Raw genomic sequence first — 22972 nt, 5'->3', positions numbered from 1 at the left:
ACTTATGTGCTTTATAGAGCTTTGCAGTCAATAAATATCATTTGCCTGTCACAAGAATTTGCAATTATACTAGAATGTCATCATTTCAGGAAACTGTAAAGCAATGAACATGTTTATTTTCAGCCACAAAGGAAAAAAATATCCTGAGAACCAGATTTTCTTGGCAGTTTGAGGCATTTATTAGAAAATCTGTAACTTCTTTTTGTAATCCCACACTCAGTGGGCATCCCCTTAAATGGAGGTATGTCAAGCCCGGAGAATTATATGGTACATTCTGAACTTGCTTTGCTGGGAAAATAGGACTCATGACTTAATTTATAGGCTTGCTGAGTTCACCACCCTTTGGCTCCCTGGAAGGAGGAATTAAAATCTTCTAATGGCTTAAAGGGGTCTAAAGTGCCCTCAGGTGCCCTAAGGCACTTGGAATGGAGGGCACTGAATTTTGGCATTTGTATTTTACCTAAAGGAATGTGTAGTAACAAAAAGTTCTTTTCAAAATTAGACTACTTGGGAGATCTCTGGGTAATCCGACTGAGTGGGGATCGTCTCCATTTTTCTGTGTTACTGCTGTGTTCCCAATTTTTCATTCCTCACCACCTAGAAACACACTGGCTTTTAGGTGTTTGCTCCTTCAAATATGCTCTTAAGATGGAGAGAATAAGAATCGCTGAGGTGTTAGGAAGACGAAGTCTAGTTCCTCCCTAGACCTAGAAGGGTGCCAGCTGGCCACATTCCTCTTGCTGGCTGTGACATCCTGGATTATTCTCCATGGTGCATGGTGGTGGCTTGAGCTGGAACTAGAAAGATGTTTTGGACTCCCTGCTTAAGTGGCAGGTATCTGCAGTCAAACCTCCTTTGATTAATATTTCTTCCTCTTGGTTCTCTGACTCTAGCACAGTTTTTATCCATCGAACTGAGTGAAATCTGTATTCCCTTTTGTGACAGAGCCTGACTCTACTTTTTGATAGGTGATTGCAGACGTCTTTTAATCCACACCCTTCCTTCTTCCCCTTGTGCTAGAGGGAGGGTCAAGCCATGCAAGCCCCTGCCTGTGTGGGGCTCCCTCACCACTGTAAAACTCCTAAGCCAGCCTCTTTCCAAGCTCTCTCACATGGTTTTGGGGTCTGTTTTGAAGCCATCCTCTTTCCCCCCCACCCCCAAAAACCTCCTTACATGAGTGTGATGGTTAATTTTGTGTGTCAACTTGGCCACAGTATCAAAATATTTGGTCAAACATTATTCTAGATGTTTCTGTGAAGGTTTTTTTTTAAAGATGAGATTAACATTTAAATCGGCAGTCTTTGAGTAAAGCAGATTACCCTTCAAAGTGTGGGTGGGCCTCATCCCATCAGCTGATGGCCTTAATGGAAAAGACTGACTTCCCTCAAAGAAAAGGGAATTCTGCCACAAGGCCACCTTCAGATTTGAACTGCAGCGTCAGCTCTTTCCTGGGTCTCCAACCTGCCCACCTACTCTGCAGATTTTGGACTTGCCAGCTTCTACGATTGCATAAACTAATTTCTTAAAAGCTCTCTCTCTCTCTCTCTCTCCCTCTCTCCAGACACAGACACACACACACACCTACATACACACATGAGTCATTCTGTTTCTCTGGAGGACCCTGACTAAATACAGTGAGTAATAATAAACTTTTCTGTACCTTTTTGGTGTTGTGTGTGGCATTATCACTCTCAATATCTGAACCAAATTTTGGGTGGGGGTCCTCCTTGTATTTACAGAATGTTTACAACACCTTTAGTCTTAGAATATTTTACTTTCGATGAAAGTTATGCCTGAGTTGAAAAATACAGCGGATAGGATTAATGGCAGATTAAATATATTACAAAAGATAAGATTAGTGAACTTCAAGAAAAAGCAATAGGGAGTTCTGATCAAGATGGTGGAATAGACGGGCCCCAGCATCACTCTCTCCCACAAATCAACCAATTTACAACTATAAAAATGTAACAACAGCTAAGCTGAGGCTGCTGGAATTCAGGGGAAGAGGAGGAGAGACCTCTGGAGTTCACAAAGGGGGAGAAACCATGACAAGAGAAAGAAAAAACTGCTCAGAGCATTTCGGGCGGCGGCTACTTTAAGGCTCGAGCTGATGAGCACATGGAGCAGGAGCCGGCAGAAGCTGCAGCTGTGCCCTTCAGATGGAGTTGCTTGGAGGCCGCAGGGGAGAAGAGGGCCTTGGTGGTCCCCAAGACCTCCAAGGTTCTGGGTTCCTGTGGACCCACGCAGGAGCGAGGACCCAGAACAGCTGAAAAAGGGGAGCCATTCAGAGGCCAGTGAGTCATCACAAAGGACCGGTGCAGGGCCCATCCCATGCGAAGTGTTTGGAGCATGGGTGGTGGAGGAGACGTGCCCACAGGGAGAACACTGGGACATCGTAAGGACAGCCAATCTGCCCCCCAATCAGCGCAGGACCACTCAGAGGAGACTGTTCGGGAATGCAAAATTGCATGGGGTGCAGTTTGATGAAAAGATTCAGGCCCAGATCAGAGTTTCTATACAACCCAGGTGCACCTGGTCTCCGGAGAGCCAGAAGTACCAATAAGATCAACCATTAAACCCTGAGCTGCACAAAAAGCCTTCCCTAGGGAAACAGCAGCAAAGCAGCAATTTAAACAACCACACACTCAAGTACTGGTTCCCACAGGAAGTTCCCCTGCATTAGAAGCAAAGGACAAAAAATTAGTTCCAGCCCAGGCACACCACCAGTGCCTCAGGGCTGCCAGGGGACCTGAGGCTTGAAGCTGGTGACTGGACCCCCCACCCACCCACAACCAGGCACACTGCCAGCATCTTGGTGCCCCACCCAGGAGCCCGGGGTATGGAGCCAGGGACCAGACTCCCCACCTGCAACTGGGCACACTGCCAGCACCAAGGAGTAGGCCAAAAACATCATCTCCATGTGGGTGGACCACCACAGCCACCACAGTAACCATGGCTGCCATGAAAGTGGCTGGACGTCACAACCACCATGCAGATGGTCTACCAGCCACTGGAGTGCATTGGCACAAGGAGAGTCACCAGCAGAGATCAAAGAAAAGAAGAGGATGTCTCTGTCCACAGGCCCATTCCAGAGTGACAGAGGAAGCATCTGCTCTATGATAATATTGGGGGACCTGAACACACCTTTCAGCATTGGACAGATCATCTAGGCAACAAATCAACAGAGTAACCATTACTCTTTCAGAGGGAGAGAAGAAATCTAGGGTTATCAGTGGAGGGAGAGGGGAGGAAGAGGGGGATAGGAAGAGACTGGACAAGGGGCATAAAGAATAAGTACAATTTGTAACAATATACCTACTAGTAATATTGATTTGATCAACATATGTCAACATTGAATCCTCAAAATATGTATAATCAATTATGATTCAATAAAAATAAAAAACAGAAAAAAAAGGGCCGGCCTGGTGGCGCACTGGATAGTGCGCCGCTTGGGAAGCGCGGCGGCGCTCCCACCCGAGGGTTCGGATCCCACATACAGACCGGTTCCCGCTCACTGGCTGAGCGAGGCGCGGGAGCAACACCAAGGGTTGCGATCCCGTTGCCGGACACGGAAAAAGACAAAAAGACAAAAAAAAAAAAAAAAACAGAAAAAAAAGAATATTTTACTTTCACATCTGTTGCAGTTGATCTGTGGGTTGTATACAGTTTGGTAATGGGCGGCACAGAGGAGGACTCACCCTTGATACCAGGATGGTTAATTAAATCCCACACTCGCATGGGAAACCCTTAATGTTTGGGACTAGATATGTCATTAGATAAAAGGCAGCATCCCCGCCATCTGTCATGGGACATAGGATGTTAGGATGGTAGGGTTGGCAATGTGACTGCAGTAGAGGCACGTGCTTAAAACTGAGATGGATGTCGTGAGGTGTTTTTATGACTTACAGAATATAAGCCTTGGATAAAATGTGCTCTTGGAGCTAGGTGACAGGCCTCTGTACCCTTGATCTCATTACATGGTAGAGACCCTGGAGTCTAAGCCTCTTTGGGCAAGATCAGTTTCTGGCTTTCCTACATTATCTCAGGATTCCAAGAGGTCATGACCACTTACAAGGGGACCCTGCTGCAGTAACAATCTACAGTGAGCAGCAAGTGAGGACACCTACTACAGACGTTAGTACTGAGGCTGGTACATATCAGGTCCTGCAGATGCATTAATTTCATTTGCTTTTCTCTTCCTTCCCTCCTGCCCACCATTCCTTCTTAAGTTCCTTTTTAAAATTTTCTAAACTATGTTGTGGGAAGTGGAGGATGAGCAGATTTTCCTCAGGGCTGTCATTCCTGGAAGCAACCAAAAACATGAGCACAGATATCTACGGTGAAGACCACCTCCACTCTTCCCGCCCGAAAGGAACTTTGACTTCTCTTTGGGAAGAATGCAAGCAAAGCTGACAGTCCCCCAGAACTGGTGAGAGAATGACCAGGGGCACATTGCACTGCTTTGAACAGTATGGTTTAGTTGAAGGACTACAGGACTTAGATCCGTATACCCTTGGATTCAAATCCCTGGATTCGAATTGCCCAAGGACTGTGTGCCCAAGGGAACATGCATTTTGCTCTCTTTGTCTAAGATTTCTGATCTGTAGAATGGGATATAGAGGAGGCTGTGGTTGCATTGTCACCCATTTCTAGCTCCAAGCCACTCATTCCCCAAGCTACTGGGAGTGTTGGCTATCGAGAGCTCACAGCTGAGTCCCTACCAGGGAATTGCTCTTGGCCTTAATGAGTTGCCTCACTCAAGTTTATAACCATTCCCAGTTAACACGAGGAAGGCCCGTCTCCTTGGCTCCATTTGGGCCGACTCTGAAGGGCCAGTTCATCTCAAGACCATCTCAAGAACTCCATGGGGCATCGATGAAGGTCTTTGTTACAGCTACGTGGGGTTCAGCTTTTCCTTTTGCCTAATCTCACTTTTATACTCCCTCACAGGTGTCATTTCTCAGAGTATTCTCAATAAACTTTCTCCACAGAAGGAACTGCAATCTCAGAATCTATTTCGTAGGGAACTGGACCTAAGACAGTTGGTGTCAAGAGTGATTTGAGAAGGCAGACAACAAAATGTGATTTGGGGGCTGCATCACTTGCTGGCCAGCTGGCAACTAGAAATCCATTGCCAGCGCTTGGTGGAGCTGGAAATCCCCAGCATTCTGTAGCACTGAAATTGTTAAAATGTTATCAGTGGTGAACAGGGATGGGGTGATGGTAGAGGGGAATGCACTCTTAAATATCTCAGGGTTTTTGAGGTTCTGAGGGAGGTAATACTTAGAAGAATGAAGGCTGTCGTTGAGTGCAATCCCATGCACTGGAGAAAGACAAAGAAAAGTCTGAGTGATTGGTCACCAATTTAAGAGATATTATGAATGCCAGAGGAACTCTAGGATCATATCTCCTATGATCAAGGACAGAAAAACCTGAGATCCATTCTTGGCCATAATTCTAAAGGTAGCAGAGCTCCAGAGAACGTTTAATTCTCAACTCCAGAATATCTATTATATCAGGCTCTGATTGGAAAACGATTGGACCCAGAGTCTTGGAAAGGGTAAGGGTATATCTGGGTCAATGTGCTTAAAAAACCAAAACAAACAAACAAAAAAACCCTTAAAACCTCAGTTCCACTGAAGGCTCTGAGCTGGCAAATGTGTCCACGTCCCTCTGTTCAAGGCTAGCACTGCCCCTCCTCCCTTGATTAAAAATAGTTCAGAGACCTGTGCTTTCTTTGTAAGAAAACATGAACCCCTCAAGTTTCACCCCCATCACTCCTCCTGGCACTAGACAAACAACAGGGTCAAGTTCAATGTAATCTGTCCAAGGACATGCTGGGCCTGCTAAGGGAGGAAAGGGACCATATAACAAAAGAGGTGCAGGACCTGGCCAAATAATCCATACGGAGCTGGATCCCATGCACTGGATCTGCTCTGAATAGAGCAGAACACGAAGTTAGGTAAGAAACAGTATGTTGATAATGGAGCGCTGTCATAGTCTACAGGATTTAACAACCTGACAAGGCCAGTGGCTGCATTCACACATGATAACACACTGCCAGGATGGCTTCCGGAACATTGAAGAAGGTTATTACACACACTAAGTGAAGTAGAAAAGCCAATATTGCTATGGTAAAAGAATGGACATATTACACAAGGCTGCAAAAGCCCCCCAGCTGGCTAAGTTCTAAGGACAGCCCAGAGAATTTTCCATTGACCAAAGTGACAAGGAATGCGTAAGTCAGAGGGGACCAGCATCACTGAGAAGCTCAGTGGAGGCTGTCCTCTTTAAGCCAGGGGCGTGCTGTCAGAGAACTGGGCTCCCTCATTGCAATAGGGCCAGGTGGTGGTGCTTATGCATCAGAAGCAAGGTGAGATGCAATTATCCTAATGAGCAGCAAGGTCAATAGTCAGCAGGATGTCACATAGAGTCATGGAGATGGTTAATAGAATACAGCAAGATGGGTGGACAGTCCTTAAGAAAATCTCTCAAGCTATATAATTAAAAGAAGTAAAGGAGGCCAAGGGCAGGCATCCCTGTCCCCAACAAAATCACAGTCCTTTACCAGTGTCTGGACATGAGCCTTTTCTCAGACCTGGAAGCCACTGACTGAAAGAGAGGCCAGGTCTCCAGAAGGACGGACCTACAACACTATGGCAAGTATATATGGCAGTGATTCATCCAGCTCCCTGAAAGTGACTTATGGCCATTTACTCAGGCAATTATATACTGGGTAAAGGGTGGAACTCAGATATTTGTGAGTACTTCTGGATATAGTGTGCAAGGTAGCACTGACACCTGGGGAGCTAAAACGTTGTTATGTTCACCCTGTTAGAGTGGGGGCATGTGGGGGCTGGTAACAAAATAGGGTCCTGGCCCAGGCCTCGCTCATGGTGGGTCCACTAATTCCAAGAACCTATCACCCAGTGGTCATTTTCTAGTCTTCAAATGTATAATTGGGATATACATGCTTGGTAGTTAATGAAACTCCCACATCAATCTCTCTTCTTGAGTGTTCAGAGCCACCATAGTGGGGAAGGCAAGTGGTAGCATTTGAAACTGTCCCAGCCCCTACTACAACCAAGAAAATAAATAAAATGCAGTATTGTGTCTAGTGGAAACAGCAGCAATTAGTGCCATCCTTAAGACCTAAAGGATTCAGGAGTAGTGATCCTCATTGTACCCCCCATTAATCAGTTTCTGGCCCCCTCAAAAACCAAAAAGATCTTGGGCCGGCCTGGTGGCGCACTGCTACAGTGCACCGCTTGGGAGCGCAGTGGCGCTCCCGCCGAGGGTTCGGATCCCACATACAGACCGGCCGCTCACTGGCTGAGCGAGGTGCGGGTGCAACACCGAGGGTTGCGATCCCGTTGCTGGTCCTGGTCCGGTACGGGCGCGACACTGAGGGTTGCGATCCGTTGCCGGTCACGAAAAAAGACAAAAAGGAAAAAAAAAAAAAAAACCCAAAAAGATCTTAGAGGACTTCTGCAAACTCAGCCAGGTAGCAGCTCCAACTGCGGTTACTGTGCCAGAGTAGTATCTTAACTAGCAGATTAACACAGCCAAATGTTAACACAAGGCTTGCGGCCACAGATCTGGCAATGTGTCCTTTCCCATCTCTATCAGGAAGGAGAGGAAGCAGTTCACGTTCATGGGGGACCGACCACCGTATACATTTATGGTCTTGTTTCAGGGCTATGTTAACCCTTCCTCCCTCTGTCATAACTCAAAGGGTCCTGGATCATCTGAATGTCCTAAATGTCATCACATTGACCTACAACATTGATGACATTATGTTAGTCAGACCAAATGACGAAGAGGGAGCAGGGGTGTTGGAGGCCTTGGTAAGGCGCACGTGCCTCAGGGGGTGGGAGATAAACCCTATGATGATTCACAGCATGGGGTCACGGGGAGGATTAGGGTCCATCTGTGTAAAGACAGAGCACAGTGTCTGACCATATGTCAGTCCAGTTGATATCTACTCAGCCCCTAATATGCGCTACACCTTGGGAATGTGTCCCTTGCTCTCTGGGACTCTGACAGAAAACAAGAGTGAAGTGCTCTGAAAGGGGAAGTCCAAAGTGTTACAAGATGATTTCAATTATTCTCATTCTGCTGTTTTAGTTGTAGGTAGTGTTCTTTTAAAATCTACATGACATAAAACACTGGTTTTCTACAAGAAAATTGTAGCATTGCTCTCCGTCATTGGGCAGTGCCGAAGTGTTCTTTTGTCCAGAGTTTGTAAAGAATCTTCATTTAATGAGGTAAATGACCATGCACAATAAACTTAAATCATGACTTATACTTTTCTCATTTACCATTTGTTTTTGTTCCTTTATACCATAAGAAATTAATGAGGCCGAGAGTCTTAAACTGTTTTATGTATTTAAAATAATTATGATTAAAGGCCTTTTACACATGTGTATTTATCATGAATTCTTGTTCAAAGAACTATTTTTCATGGTTCAAGAAGCAAAATTAATTTAAATCGGCGGCTAATGCTCTGTTCTCAATTCCATGAGTCAACCGGATGCTGCTGACGTTTTTATGTGGAGCTTCTTTTAAGGTAATAAAAAGCACTGCACTAAGTGATGTGTCTGATATAGGAAGGGGTGAACGCCCACCGCCTGCAGCCCCGCGGCGACGTGTCAGCTTATGTCAGGAGCTGCAGTGCTCATCGCTTTGTGATCTCTGTTGCCCTGCAGTTGACTTGTGGTGACTTCACTGGATGGAGTCATCCAGTGCTAATTTTTACACTCATATCTGGCAAAACTTGAGGTGACACATCCACTAATGCACGTGCCTATCATTCTCCAGCAGAGCAGGAAAGAAACTCCCTGTTGCACGTTCAGGATCCCCAACATGTGCCAGAAGAGCACTGAGAGGAAGCGGGTTCTTCTCTTGCATGCATGCGGCCGCGGACTTGCATCGCATTTGGTCTGAATATTAAGAACTCCGGGGTTCAGCCTCTAAAGGGGCTGGATTTGACAGCAGCAGAAGCACTCACGGCCCTGTGCAGTTCTCCCTGTGCATCTGCTGGCAGCCAGGTGCCCCTTGCAGGACAGGGTATGTAATTATGAACATGTGAAATATGAGTAGTTGATCCCTTTTCTATTCAGCATGTAGTTGGAGTGAAGCTGCAGACAATGGCCAGAATACTCTTTGTGTTAGCCTGAATTTATCTCAGAATATTGAAGTAAAGAGCCAAAGGGCTCCCCAGATATGCAGGGAAAAATAGAATCCAGTCTTCGTCTGGGTGGTTAATTTTTAAAGTGGTATGTGCAGAGATAATGTATGAATAACCCACAGCTCTGGGGGGCTCAGAAAAATTGTATTTCACCAGGAGGAACAAATATATGCTGATTTTGTAAAGGGAAGGAATATACTAAGGATCCAGATATGATGAGGTGAATTTTTGCTAATAAGACATCAAGATGTGCTGTGATGATGCCTTAAGATTGTGGTTTTGACTCAACTAAGACATCAAGATACTGAAAACTAATATCAAAAGCAACAAGAAATGTTATTAAATAATTCTGGCTTTGGGCCCCAGATTTGCCACTCGCTGACTATGAGGTGTTGGGCTGTTAGGTCACCTCTAGGCCTCAGTTTTCTCATCACCACAATTGGGAGGTGGGGACAAATTATCTGCCTCATTCCTTCTTACTCTAATTATCTGTGATCCTGTGACATGCTCTTAAGACTTCAGATGAATGTGCGTGCAAACCTCCCTTCAAGGGAGGGAGTGACCGCTATCGCTCAAGAAAGACTTGTCCAACACAGACCAAGTTGTCAGGATATAAGTGATGGATGTTATCAACTGTATTTGGCGATGCTGAGGAGATGAACAAGAGACTGAAACAGAGGACAAAGTGTGAGATGCAAGTTACAAGTCTAAAGAACATCAGATGGGAGAGATCCATGGAGACGCACAAGCATGAACGTGAGATTTGAACAAAAATGCGAGCTGAGCTTTAAAGAATACGTAGGATTTGGGTGGGTGGAAAAAAGTATCTTGCTTGGAGGTGAATCAGTAAGGTTTTCTGGAAGGAAAAAGATAATCCAATCAAACTGGGTAGATAAGAGTTCAATAAAGAGACCGTTTACACAGGTGTTACCAGTGGTGCAGTGCCCTGGACCGGCAGTAACGGGGAGCCGTGACCACCTAGCCTGAAGGAGCAGGGGGTGGAGTGGCCATCGGAACAGAATGTAACTGCCTGAAAGCAAGGGAAGCCGTCAGTGGAGGGACACCAACCCATTGCAAAATGCAAGCAGGACCTGGGGAAGTGAAATACCCAAATCCCATTGTCTTCCTGCCTTCAATTTCTTTTGGGAGCCTCTCCTTGGCTAAATTCAACTGGAAGATAGCAAAGGTCAGCACTGGCGGGAAAGGGTGAAAAGTGGATCTGGAGGAGCAAAGGGAAGATACCCAGCAGAGAGGAGACCGTGAGCTGTCCCAGATACACAGGTGGAAACCAGAATGAACAGAGGGGGTCGTGGAAGTCAAATTGCACACATCTGGCCACTGAGCAGTACCCCTTGATTATAAGACACTATAGACTGCTGAACAAGTTTGGGGTGTGTGGAAGAGTCTGGAGAACACCCCCTCACATTTCTGGCAGCAGTGAATGTTCACTGTGCCAACCTGTGTGGACCTTCCCTTTTTGGAAGGTCAAACTAAACCACTCATTCCTTCTGCTCCCTCCCCCCAGTCTCAGGAGCCAAGTAGTGCTGGGCAGATAAGGAATGCTGGGGCCTCAGCAAATCACGGCGAAAGGAGAATGCTTGCTTTTCCCACGAGATCAGGCCCCGGTAGGCCTGTGGAGCTCCGCGGCATACCTTGCCGTCCACCGAGGACTTGCCTTCTCTGGGCTTGTCCTAGCACACCAGATCCCTGCCATTTCTCTTTAACTGGTCTTCTTCTCCTTCTTTAAGTGTTCTTCTTTCTGGTTTCCAATTAAAAATAAAAACAAACAAAAATTATTGATCTCAAAAGGAGGAAATGGAGAAATGCCAAATACAAAGTGTATCTTCTTCATAATTTTGCTATGGGCCGGTAAAACCAGGCGGGGTTGTAGATTCTTCCTACAGAAGGGCATTGATTGGGTTGAGTGTAAGACGGCTCTTGTTTGTCTGGAAACTGTTAAATATAATGTAGAAAACACAAAATGATGCAGACCTCTTTACTCTTTGCCACCCCTCTAATCCTGTAATAGCTTGTGGTGGGATGTGTGGTGTTCTTGGGGCAGCATAAAAACATCATAGTAAGGATTTTTCTGCATGCAAATATAAGAACCAAATAATGATGCAATCTTTTATGCAGGATTGATCTTTATTTTCGTTAAGAATTTGCAACTTCCAGAATATATCACAGAGTCAGCATAATTCATTGCCATGTTTTACATCTCTTCCCATCTCCCCCAAAGGTCTGCTGTACTCTACTGAGAATATGTATAATGAGGAACAAAACCCTCCACTGTCTCTATCACACTCTGCTTACCAAGCCTAGAAATTGGGCCAATATTGAATATATATGTTTCACGTTAAACAGAACTCAATGTTGTCAATTAATTGAGAAATCCATTACTTTGTAAATGTTCTTTTAATTCATTAAAATAAAATTTGCTCAGTGCTTATCTGGAGGTTTTAAAAGTTAGGTTATGCAAAAGTTGTTAGTCCATTCCTGACTCTATAACAAAATCCCTTACACTGGGTAATTTATAAATAATAGACATTTATTTCTCACAGTTTTGGAGGTAGAGAAGTCCAATATCAAGGTGCCAACAGATTGAGTACCTGGTGAGGGCCCACTCTCTGCTTCCAAGGTGGCACCATGTTGGTGTGTTCCCCAAAGGGAACAAACACTGTGTCCACATATGGTGAAAGGGACAGAAGGGGTAGAAAGACCTGGAAGTTCTTTAAAGCCTCTTTTGTAAGGACACTAATCCCATTCATGAGGGCAGACCCCTCAGGGCCTAATCACCTTCCAAAGTCCCCACCTCTTAAAACCATCACCTTGGGGGGTTTAAGTTTCAACTTATGAATTTTGGAGGGACACATACATTCAAACCATAGCATTAATTATTGCAGTTCTTTTATTGTCTTACAGAATTGAATTAATACAAATGGGTGAAAGTTAATTCAAACAAAGCTGTCTCAAATGGAGTAGAGTGATACTGGAGGAATTCTAGCAGAGGCCATCTGACTGCTTGGCGGTTTCAACATGAAAAGATTCAGGTGTTGAATTAAAGCTACAAAGAACAGGCTCAAAGGGTTTCTGAGCCCCGAGTTGTAGGACTACCTGAAAATGTAAACAGAATACTCATGGAAAACACAGCACCAGGTGTGGATCTGATTTTTCAAGAATGTTTTTGTTTCCTAAAATGTTATTTGGCAGTATACTTTGAAATTTTTATAGAAAATCATTTTGATTTTGTAAACATCTTACCTCTGGCCCCAGCATTGCACCTTGATCAAATATAACTTTTATGTTGGGATTTTTTTGATCATTAAATCCTATTTATATCAAAATGAGTTGATCTGGAAATTAATACCCAGCCACAATATTGTTTTGTTTTTTCTTCCCTCCCCCCCACTCCAATCACCTCAACCCAATAACTACAAATGTGTATTTTTCAGGCCTTTTCTTGTGTTGCTCCTTACACAATTTCAATAAATCATTATTGTCTAGACACTATAAGGAAGTCAGAATACATTGCTGGAAGTGAAAATTCTTTAGGGATTTTTATTCAATAATAGAGCAATTCAATAGGACATATTATTGAACAATAGAAAGTACTTTCTTTACAATCTGGACACTTAGCAGACGCATCATTAACCATCAAGCCAGTGCTTAAGTTCAGGGCCACATGTGCTGAAAAAGGACTGTTTTGTACAAGGATATATTACCTTTCTTTGGAAAATACTTAACACTTTAAGTAGAAAATGAAACATGGAATTACATGTTAAAGCTACAATTAATATAGTATGTTGTGATTGTCTACATATTTTTGATACCTAAATTACATAGTAGAAAAAAATTATTAAAGTATAACTACAATCCTCCTCATTTAATCAAAAGATATATGCCTAAAAGATGTGTTCCTTGAGGAATTCAAATCTGCCATAGTTCAAGGCAAATCATGCATGACAGTGATGGGTTTCTGCTCATAGGCTAATGTGGTAAGCCCGTGGCCAATGGCTAAATCCAGTTTACATTTATTTATCCTGTCCGCTGTAAGTTAGCTAATCTTTACAGATGTTTATTTGTGGGGGATATGCATTATTTCAAAATTTGTGCATAATGTGAAGTTCTGTTAATATTGTCAGAATTGCACTGTTCTAAAATCACATGGTTTTGTACTAGGTGCCATTTTAAATTTAAATTTGCACTTCTAATGCCACCTTATTGCATTGTCGGCATTTCTAGCTATTTGACATCTTAAGGAAGGTTTCATGGAGGCCTGCCCAGCGGTCTGTACTCTGTTGAGCTGATAGAGTAAGGGGCTGAGGAAAACTGCAGAGAGAGCGAAGCTAAACTGACTGATGCAAGAGAAGAAGTGTTACCTCTAGGGTGGGGTATGCCTACGTGTGTGGATGTGTAGGTAGAAAGAAACACAGAGAGGCACAGAGAATGAGAAAGAGACCAGAGAGAAAGCAGGATGACAGCAGGAGAACACGGCGGGTGGGCTGAAGTCACGAAAAGGTGAAGACAAAAAAGAGATGCCAGGTGGTTGTAGTTTCAGGGTAGGATTTCCTTTTTGCCTCCCCTTCAAGAGACTGCAGCTATTATTATTTTCGATAGACTTAATTTTTTCAGATCAATTTTAGGTTTGTAGCAAAATTGAGTGGAAAGTATAGAGTTCCCGTGTACCCCCTGTCCCCACATGTGCATAACCTCCCCCACTATCAACACACCCCCCCAACCTCTAGAGAGGTATATTTGTTAACATCTATGAACCTACTTTGACAATCATCACCCAAAGTCCATAGTTTACTTTAGGTGGCTGAGAGATGGCCCCTAGAACCAGGCTGCCTGGGTTCAGAGCTCATATCTGCTGTTTGTCACCTGCATGACTTTGGACAGGTTACTTAACTTCTCTGTGCCTCAATTTTTTAATCTGTAAAATGGGTACAGTAATAGTGCTCGCCTCAAAGGGTTTTTCTGAGTATTAAACAAAGTAATTTATCAATGTTTTAGTAATGTTTATCCCATTGGGCATTGTCTGATGTAGTGTGTGCTATGGGAATATTGATTAAATAAGTATTCCAACCTTGTCATTCAACCATGAGGAAACTTCTCCTAGACATAATTTACTTCAAATTTTCTTACAGATTTCTCCAGCCTGACCATGACAACTTACAATTAATTAAGAAGCTGAAACTGCCTAAAATTAGTGGAAATTGGTTCTATTTCCCTAACTCAAGTTATTTTACAAGTTGTCTTGCAGGATGTAAGCTGAGCATGCTCAGAGAGAAGGACCTTGCTGTCCAGATGACCTCAAGCACCACAGGAACCAAAAATCTCCTGTCTACAGAATTAAAAAGCCAGAAATTTAACCACCAGATCCTTTTGTAAAGCGAGAGTTCCTTCAACAAGCCAGATCAGGCATTCAGCAGTTTCGTTACCATATATGGCCTGATCAGAGCTAGCCAATTCGCTCTTGCCCAGTCAGATGGCCTGACTTGGAGCTAGCCAATCAGTTTTGCCCTGTACTTCTTAAAACCTGCCCAGCCCCTGGATCTGGGAGACAGATTTGAGCCTTGCCTTCTGTCACCTTGCCAGTTGACCTCACAATAAAGCCTTTTCTTTTCTCAAAAATTGGTGGCACAGTATTGGCTTCTGTGCACATGGGGCACAGAGTACTTGCTTGGTAACAAAGTCACTGATGTCAAAACTTTTGAGATTTTTCTTTTCAGCATTAAATGGGGAGTTCTTTCCTATGAAATGGTCTCCACATTCAGATTTCAGGTTGCCCCATCTCTGCACAGAACTACCAAAATCAGGTAGAAGACGAGGCAGGGAAGAGAGATGGGTAAGTGGAGAGTTAGGGAAAGGTGAGGGGGGAGCTGAAAGCAGTTGAGGAAGGCTTTATTATTTTTTCTATAAAAATGCCCAGTGATCTCCAGTTGGTGACACTACATAAAATATTTAAAGCAGGGAGCCACCTGTCACCTCCCACCCTTGTAATATTGTGTGAGACTTATTTTGTACTGTAAGAATGCAAATCACACTCATGGCAAGAGGCTCTGCAAAACAAATTGCAAGTTATGCTGGGGTGAGGACAGTGTGAACACTCCAAACCCCAGAAGGAGGATCCAGCAATGAGCCTGGTTTTCCTATATGGTTGGTGGAATCTACCTCATTAGTGAGGGTGAAGCCCTGGAAGTCACTGGAGCATTGTCATCTCTGCATGATGTCTCTGTAATTGTGGTGACTGAGAACTGGATGTGCCCTTAGCTGTGCTTTTTGGTTAGAAGACAGTGATGTGTTATCACTCAGAACTAGATGTGTTGAGAAATGCCTCTTTCATGCCTTTGCTTTTCCAGCACCCTCTTTTTAATTGAATGCATTGAATATGCATCTTGTGACAATTATGTGACCCATCTAAATGACATTACAAAGCAGAAAATATTAAGACTGACCCCAAATGTGTGCTTTTATGTTAAAACTGAACCTTGCATTTTACAGGAATAATATTGTACTTCACAGGTTTCAAAATATTGCTACATCATCTCACTTGATTGTTGTATATAAAATGCAAGGGGCCTTCAAAAAGTTCATAGAAAGATTCGTAGTATCTTTTAATTCTATTTTTCCATGAACTTTTGGAAGTATCCTGTATAAGATGGAATATTACATACAAATACACAATTGTATAATACATGTAATTGTATATATAATATATATGACACTGGCAGATTATTTTCTTATCCCCATTGTACAGATAAGGCATCTGAAAGTCAAAGAGTATATAATATCACACAATGAAGGGTAACATAAAGACTCACTCATTGATTTAGTTATTCATTTACTCATTAAATATCCATTTGAGCTACTTTGCTGGGCCAGGCACTATTCTAAGTTCTGGGGCGACAGCAGAGAACAAAACTAAAAAGACCCCTGAAAGATAACGTGAGATAGTAAAAAGTGTAAAAAGAAAATAAAATAGAGTGACTTTTGATTGGGTGGTGAGGGAGGCCTCTCTGAGGAGATAAGTGATCTGGGGCTTGAAACAAGTCAGAACCAGCCAGATGAAGCCCTAGGGACTGAGCATTTCACATGAAGGGATCAGAAAAGACAAAATCCTGGCGACAGGGCTCAGGAGGCCAGTGGGGCTAGAGTGTAGTGATTGAGAATGTCTGGGTTGGAGTTTTACATTACACACAAGCCCATATATCAGTCTGTTGCTATTTCATGGATGCCGGGAGACACGAGACTCCTGGGTCAGACCCACAGTACAGCAAGCAGTATAAGTGTCATGTTTTCATCAGTTCCCTTTGTCCCCGCAGTCCCATGGGGGCAATGCAGGTGGATGTTGCAGACTCAGTGGGTTGTGTCCAGCTGAGGAACAGTGAGCTTAGGAACCTACTGCTTTATTTATAGCAAGTGGTAAGCCAGTCTGCTCTTTGTCCTGGGGAGAGACATTGTCTCATCCAACTGGCCTGTGTCCAGAGTGTCCAGGGCCTTGTTTCAGCACATCCAATGAGAACAAGCAGGAGGAGCAGGTAGGTGGCTGGTGGCCTCTCCCTGCAGGGAGCAGAGCATGCAGAGAGGCAGACTCGGGCTGTGCAGGACCCAGTGTGGCCCTGGCCAGGATTTCTTCAAGGATGAAAGGGGACTTCATTTACCAATTGATGGACTTATACCAGTATTCATGGATACTTACAGGCTTCTTTACTCTGTACAGTGAGCAGTTAGGTTCCTGGAAGGAAACTGATAGCACATTCAAAGGATTAATTGAAAAGAGTTTAGTGAAGGGACAACTTACAGAGGTGTGGGCTGGGTCAAAGGCACCATAAGGGATTCTGAGGGACTTAGGAACCACTGTCACCAGAGCCCAGAGAGAGCCTGGAGTCTTGGAAGAGGACTGTCAGGTGGCCACCACTAACAAGACAGCAAGGAGGCAGCTGGGAGGAGACAGAGAATACCCAATCTCTCTTTCTCCTCCAGATACTAATCTCTCCTGCCCTGTTCCTACTGGACAAACCCAGTTGAAGCCCAAAGGCAAGGGCTGTTGTGGAGGTCAACACCCAGGGGCTGGAGTAGGGCAGAGAAAGGAGCAGAATGGACCCAGGGTGACTCAGAGACAATAATCGGCACACTGTATCATTTTATTCTTTTTTACTATTTACAATAGCCAAGAGTTGGAACCAGCCCAAATGTCCATCATCAGATGAGTGGATAAGGAAACTGTGGTACATCTACATAACGGAATACTATCTGCTATAAAAAAGAATGAAATACTGCCATCTGCAACGACATGGATGGACTTAGAGAAAATTATATTAAGTGAAACAAGTCAGGTGCAGAAAGAGAAATACCACATGTTCTCACTTATTTGTGGGAACTATAAATAAATAAATAAATAAACATACAAACAAATAAAGGGTGGGGGTGGGGAGGAAGACACAACAATCACAGCAATTCCTTGAACTTATTAAGACAAGTGAACAGATATGATGTTGATGGGGGAGGGGAGAGAGGGAGGGAGGAAGAGGAACAGGTAAAGGGTCACAAAAATCAACTACGATGTATATTGAGAAGTTAAAATTTAAAAAAAGAATAAAAATAAAAATAAAAAATCTCAAAAAAAAAAAGATTAGAAAACTACTCCATATCCAGAATGATTAGATTCTAATGGGAAGTGTTCTATAATTACATTTATAAAAGAATGTTTCTGGATAAAATAAAAAAGGAAAAGAAAAAAAATATGACTCAGCAGTGGATAATAAAAAGAATGTTTCCCCATAAATCTTTTAAAAATTCACTTTAGGCCAGCCCGGTGGCGCACTGCTACAGTGCGCCACTTGGGAGCGTGGCGGCGCTCCCGCCGAGAGTTCGGATCCCACATACAGACCGGTTCCCGCTCACTGGCTGAACGAGGTGCGGGCGCAGCACCGAGGGTTGCGATCCGTTGCCAGACACGAAAAAAAGACAAAAAAAAAGGAAAAAAAAAATTCACTTTAAAGACATATAGTAAAAAGTATTCCATGCTGTTTTTCAGAACTAATTTTCTTATGATTGGGGTGACTCAACCACTTGTATGAAGCTCCTTACATTTAAAGTAAAAGTTACCTTAAATATAAAGAGCTAAAAGTGCTAAAGGCATTCGTGTTTGTTCTGTGTACACTCAGGAAGGAGCGCAGGCCTAAGAGTCAGGAAAACTGGATTCTAGCCCCAGATTTATCATTAACTAGTTACAAAATGACAGGGTTGTCGACCGTCTCTCGGAAGCTCTTCCCGGTTCACTGCTATGTTTGAATACTGCATTTGATTAAGAAAGCAGGACTTTCTCCCTCTTATGGGAAAGAGTTGACTGAACTTTGTAATTAGCTTTGCTTTACTCTTTGCTTTTTAGTAGAAATTTTGTTTTCTTTTTAATTCTTATTTAATCAAGGCTCTTATCTACCCCTGGGGAATTCTGGTTTACTTAGATTTCTCTGTATCTTGGTCAAAACAAATCCAGATTCATACACAATACAAGCTACTTCTCTTTCTTATTTTTTTTTTAGGTGATATATAACATTGGAGATACACAGAGTGATCGACACAAATTCCTACTTTTTCCATTAGAATTGAAACATGATACTATCACCATAGCTCTTCGACATGACATCTATAGTCACAAGCTCACTGCGTGTGTGATTATCTTCTGGGCCAATGGAGTCTGCTAGGACAAGGTGGTCATGTTATGTTCACACACCAATGCTACTGATACCAGGGACCTGATGACTCACTTAAATTCAAGTCCCTGGAAAATTTTGAGGAGTAATTTGTTTTATCAGGCCTTTAAACTTTTACTTTAAATATAAAGAACTTCTTACAGCCACAGCAATATTTAAAGACAGTAAATCTCATGTGAGTCATTTATCCTAAGATGACATGTGGAAGTAATTATTAACTAGTTCCTGAAAGGACACAGATATGTACACTTCTTTTTTTTTTTTTTTTTCCTTTTTGTCTTTTTTCGTGACCGGCAACGGATCACAACCCTCAGTGTTGCGCCCGTACTGGACCGGGACCGGCAACGGAATCGCAACCCTCGGTGTTGCGCCCGCACCTCGCTCAGCCAGTGAGCGGGAACCGGTCTGTACGTGGGATCCGAACCCTCGGCGGGAGCGCCGCTGCGCTCCCAAGCGGCGCACTGTAGCAGTGCGCCACCGGGCCGGCCCAGATATGTACACTTCTGTTTATTTATTTGGTTAGGTTTATTAAGCGGCCTGATTCTCACACTCAAGACTCTGGCAAGAACCATAGCATGGAAGAGGTGAATAAAAGGACGTTAGGGTTACTTGGCCCAATTCCTCTGTCTGGCAGGTTAGGATGCTAAAGTCCAAGAAGGCTAGGACTTGCCCAAAGTGACAAAGCTGGGTGGTCCAAAACCCAAATCTCCTAGTTCTCAGGTAGTGCTCTTTCTTAAAATTAAAAAAAAAAGAAAAGAAAAGAAAAGAAAATTTTCACAAGTAACATCTGTATGAGTTTTTGTTACAAAAAATCAAATGACTACCATCCCAATACCAGTATTTTTTCCAGAATTAACCACTGTTATCAATTGATGTATATACCCCAGACTTTTTGCTGAATGTTGCACACATACATATATATATATAAACTTAGATGTAGAAATGCATATATAGAAATATGTGCGTGTTTAGAAATATATGGTATTGTTTTGTATTTACTTTTTTAAAAAAATGAGTATCATACTTTACATTTCGTTCTTAAATATTTTTCAGGATCAGCACATATGTACCCCATTCTTTTAAACTGCTGGCTAATTTTTATAATATGAATAAGCCAAAGTATGTGATGGATATTTAGGTTGTTTCCCTAAATTTTCCCTCCATTACAAACAATGTTATAACACAGTGCTTCTTAAAGTTCAGTGAGCGCTGGAATCACCAAAGGGGCCTGTTAAAATAGATTCCTGAAACCCACCCCCACATACACTGATTCAGTAGTTCTGGGGTGGGACTTCCACCCCATTTCTAACATTTCTAGCAAGCTTTCAGGGGATGCTCATGCTAGTGAACCAAGAACTGTGCTTTGTATAGTACTGCTGTAATGACTTTCAGTGGACAGGCTTTCTGTGTCCACCTGTGAATGCTCTTACGTGAGAGTCCGGGGTGGGAGGGTGGAAGGATTTGTTGGGCCATAGGGGATAATTTTAATTAACAGATACTGAGAAACTATCCTCCAATGTGGCTGCACCGCTTTACACTCCTCCAGCAGTGCATAAAGTACAAGGGAACTTGTTGCCCCAATATTTTTGGTCTCTTGCTTTCCCAGGATGATGAGGTTCACCATCGTTTCATAATTACACAAGGCATCAGAATCTCCTCTTCTATGAATTGCTTATTTCTACCCTAAACACACTTTTTAAGTAGGTTATTGGCTTGTTTTTTATTCTCATTGATTTATAGCAATTTAAAAATATATATTTCGGATATTAATTCCTTGCCTGTTTTATATGTCTGAAATTTTTTTCCCCTTTCTCTTTTCTTTGACAACACAGTCTTTACTCCTAATTTTATCATGTTGTCTGAATGGTACTTGTCTCTCTGAGGATGATAACAATTCCAGAATGAAATATTATTTTCCTTTTGGACCCTCAGTTCAAGTCCTGTGCTTGCACTGCTGAATGTTGGCTAGTGATCAACAAATTGTGGAGAACCTGAGAGAGGAAATAGGTTGGAGACCCCCCCCCCAACTCCTTTTAGCCAAACGATATTCCATTGTGGAGGAGCACCCCGACCTAATTTAAGGGAATAAGACTCCCATAAAGCAACCCCCATCTTGTCAAAAAGGAATTTCTGTAAGCTCCTGAGTAAAAGTTCCTCTAAGCCACTTTGACATAGGATTATTCTCTTTTGACATATTATAAACATTAAAGAAAATTTAATGCCCATCTGGACAGTTAGTTTTTGCCAATTGCTACTACCACCAGCTGCAAAACTACACTGACTACAAGCCATCCAGCTGCCATGCATGCTCCGTGCCAGGAGAGAGCAAGCTGCCAACACTGCTTCAAGTGGCTGGGCTGGTTTGCAGCCAGGATTTGAGGGAGGATGTACTGCGAAATACAGTAGTCAGGACTCAGAGTTTCAATGAGTGTTATTTGTGTTTGCTTTTTTTTCTGGTCATCTACTGTGGGAGGCTGCTGGGGACACCATCCCTTTCCTGGAAATGGCAGTAAAACATGTTGATCCTCCTTCCTCTGCCTTTTATGTACTTGCTGGCATCCTTTGCATTCACATTCTGCTTGCACACAGTCATTAGCTGGAACCGCCGGGAGCTGCAGAAAATGGTGTCATCTCTCCAAGACTGGGTTTCCCCAGCTCCTAATCTCTCTCCCCATCCCTAATGGCACCCCTCTCCTTGGATTTTTTTTTTCTTATTTGTTTGACATTTATTTCTTACAAAATAGCAAAGAGAAACTGTTTCCTCAGCTAGTGTTTTCCTAGATGTGTTCTTACATTTGTGTACTTGGGTTCCAAACACTCCTGTGTATGGACGTTTCCCTCAGCAAAGAGGAGTTTCTTCTTTTATTTATTTATTTTTTTTAGGAGCAAATTGTTTTCCATTTTAGGAGATTGATTCTCTATTGATCAATAACAGATTGTACTAGCAATTGCCAAACATTCTATTTTTCTTCCCTGCCATGCTTTTCTCTGTGGGAGGACTGATGGTTCATACCCTCCTTGTTGAAGTCAGAAGGAGCCATGTGATTTGCTTTGGCCAATAAAATGTAGGCAGAAGGGATGTGTGTGGCTTCCCTACAGTAGTCTTCAGAGCCAGCTTGTAGTTTAAAATGCTTCTGCTTCCTCTGCCAGAAGAACAGCAATGTCCAGGTGGAGACTGCCCCATCAGCCTAGGTCCTGGGATAAAGAGGACGTGGAGCAGAGCAACAGCTGACCCTTGATGGACATGCAGCACTGGAAAAAAAAAAAAATAAAGCTGAGTTGTTGAAAGCCACTGAGGTATTTGGGATTATTTGTTACTGCAGCATAACCTAACCTATCGTGACTAACACAATATCCTTTCATTCTCTACGATAAAATATTCTAATAAACATATGGAGATTGCATAGTAAAATGTGGAATAGGAACTCTAGAAAAGTTACCCTTAACTCTAGGCAGTTCCGCTTGCCTGCTAATGTATATTTGCCCAGGTTAACATAGGGTTTTAGAATGTGAGGAACTGCTGGGAACTTAGAGTTCTTCTAATTAAGCTCCTTCATTTTGCAGTTGAGGAGATTGAGTCTCAAAAGGTGAAGTGAGGGCCGGCCCCGTGGCTCACTCGGGAGAGTGCAGCGCCAAGGCCGCGGGTTCGGATCCTATATAGGGATGGCCGGTGCGCTCACTGGCTGAGCGTGGTGTGAACGACACCGTGCTTAGGGTTGTGATCCCCTTACTGGTCAGAAAAAAAAAAAAAAAAGGTGAAGTGAAACACATCGAGTCAGCCAGCTGGTTGGAGGAAGAAAGTGGCTCCCACTCCCATGGAATTCCAGCCACGCCTTCTCCTGAAGTTTTCAGCTTAGTTAGCATGAGGAAAATGTAAGTGAAGATTCTTAAATAACACTTTCCTATCATTTCATTTAGAATATTTCTGAAAACCTTAAACATATTATCTTTCACCTGCCCACTTTTTTTTTGTCTTTTGTCTTTTTCCGTGTCCGGCAACGGATAGCAACCCTCAGTGTTGCCCCCGTACCGGACCGGGGACCGGCAACGGGATTGCAACCCT

The sequence above is a fragment of the Galeopterus variegatus genome, unplaced genomic scaffold (assembly GCF_000696425.1).
Source record: "Galeopterus variegatus unplaced genomic scaffold, G_variegatus-3.0.2 Scaffold189, whole genome shotgun sequence".
In the NCBI taxonomy this organism is placed as follows: Eukaryota; Metazoa; Chordata; class Mammalia; order Dermoptera; family Cynocephalidae; genus Galeopterus; species Galeopterus variegatus.
Note: the sequence above shows the minus strand (reverse complement) of the source record.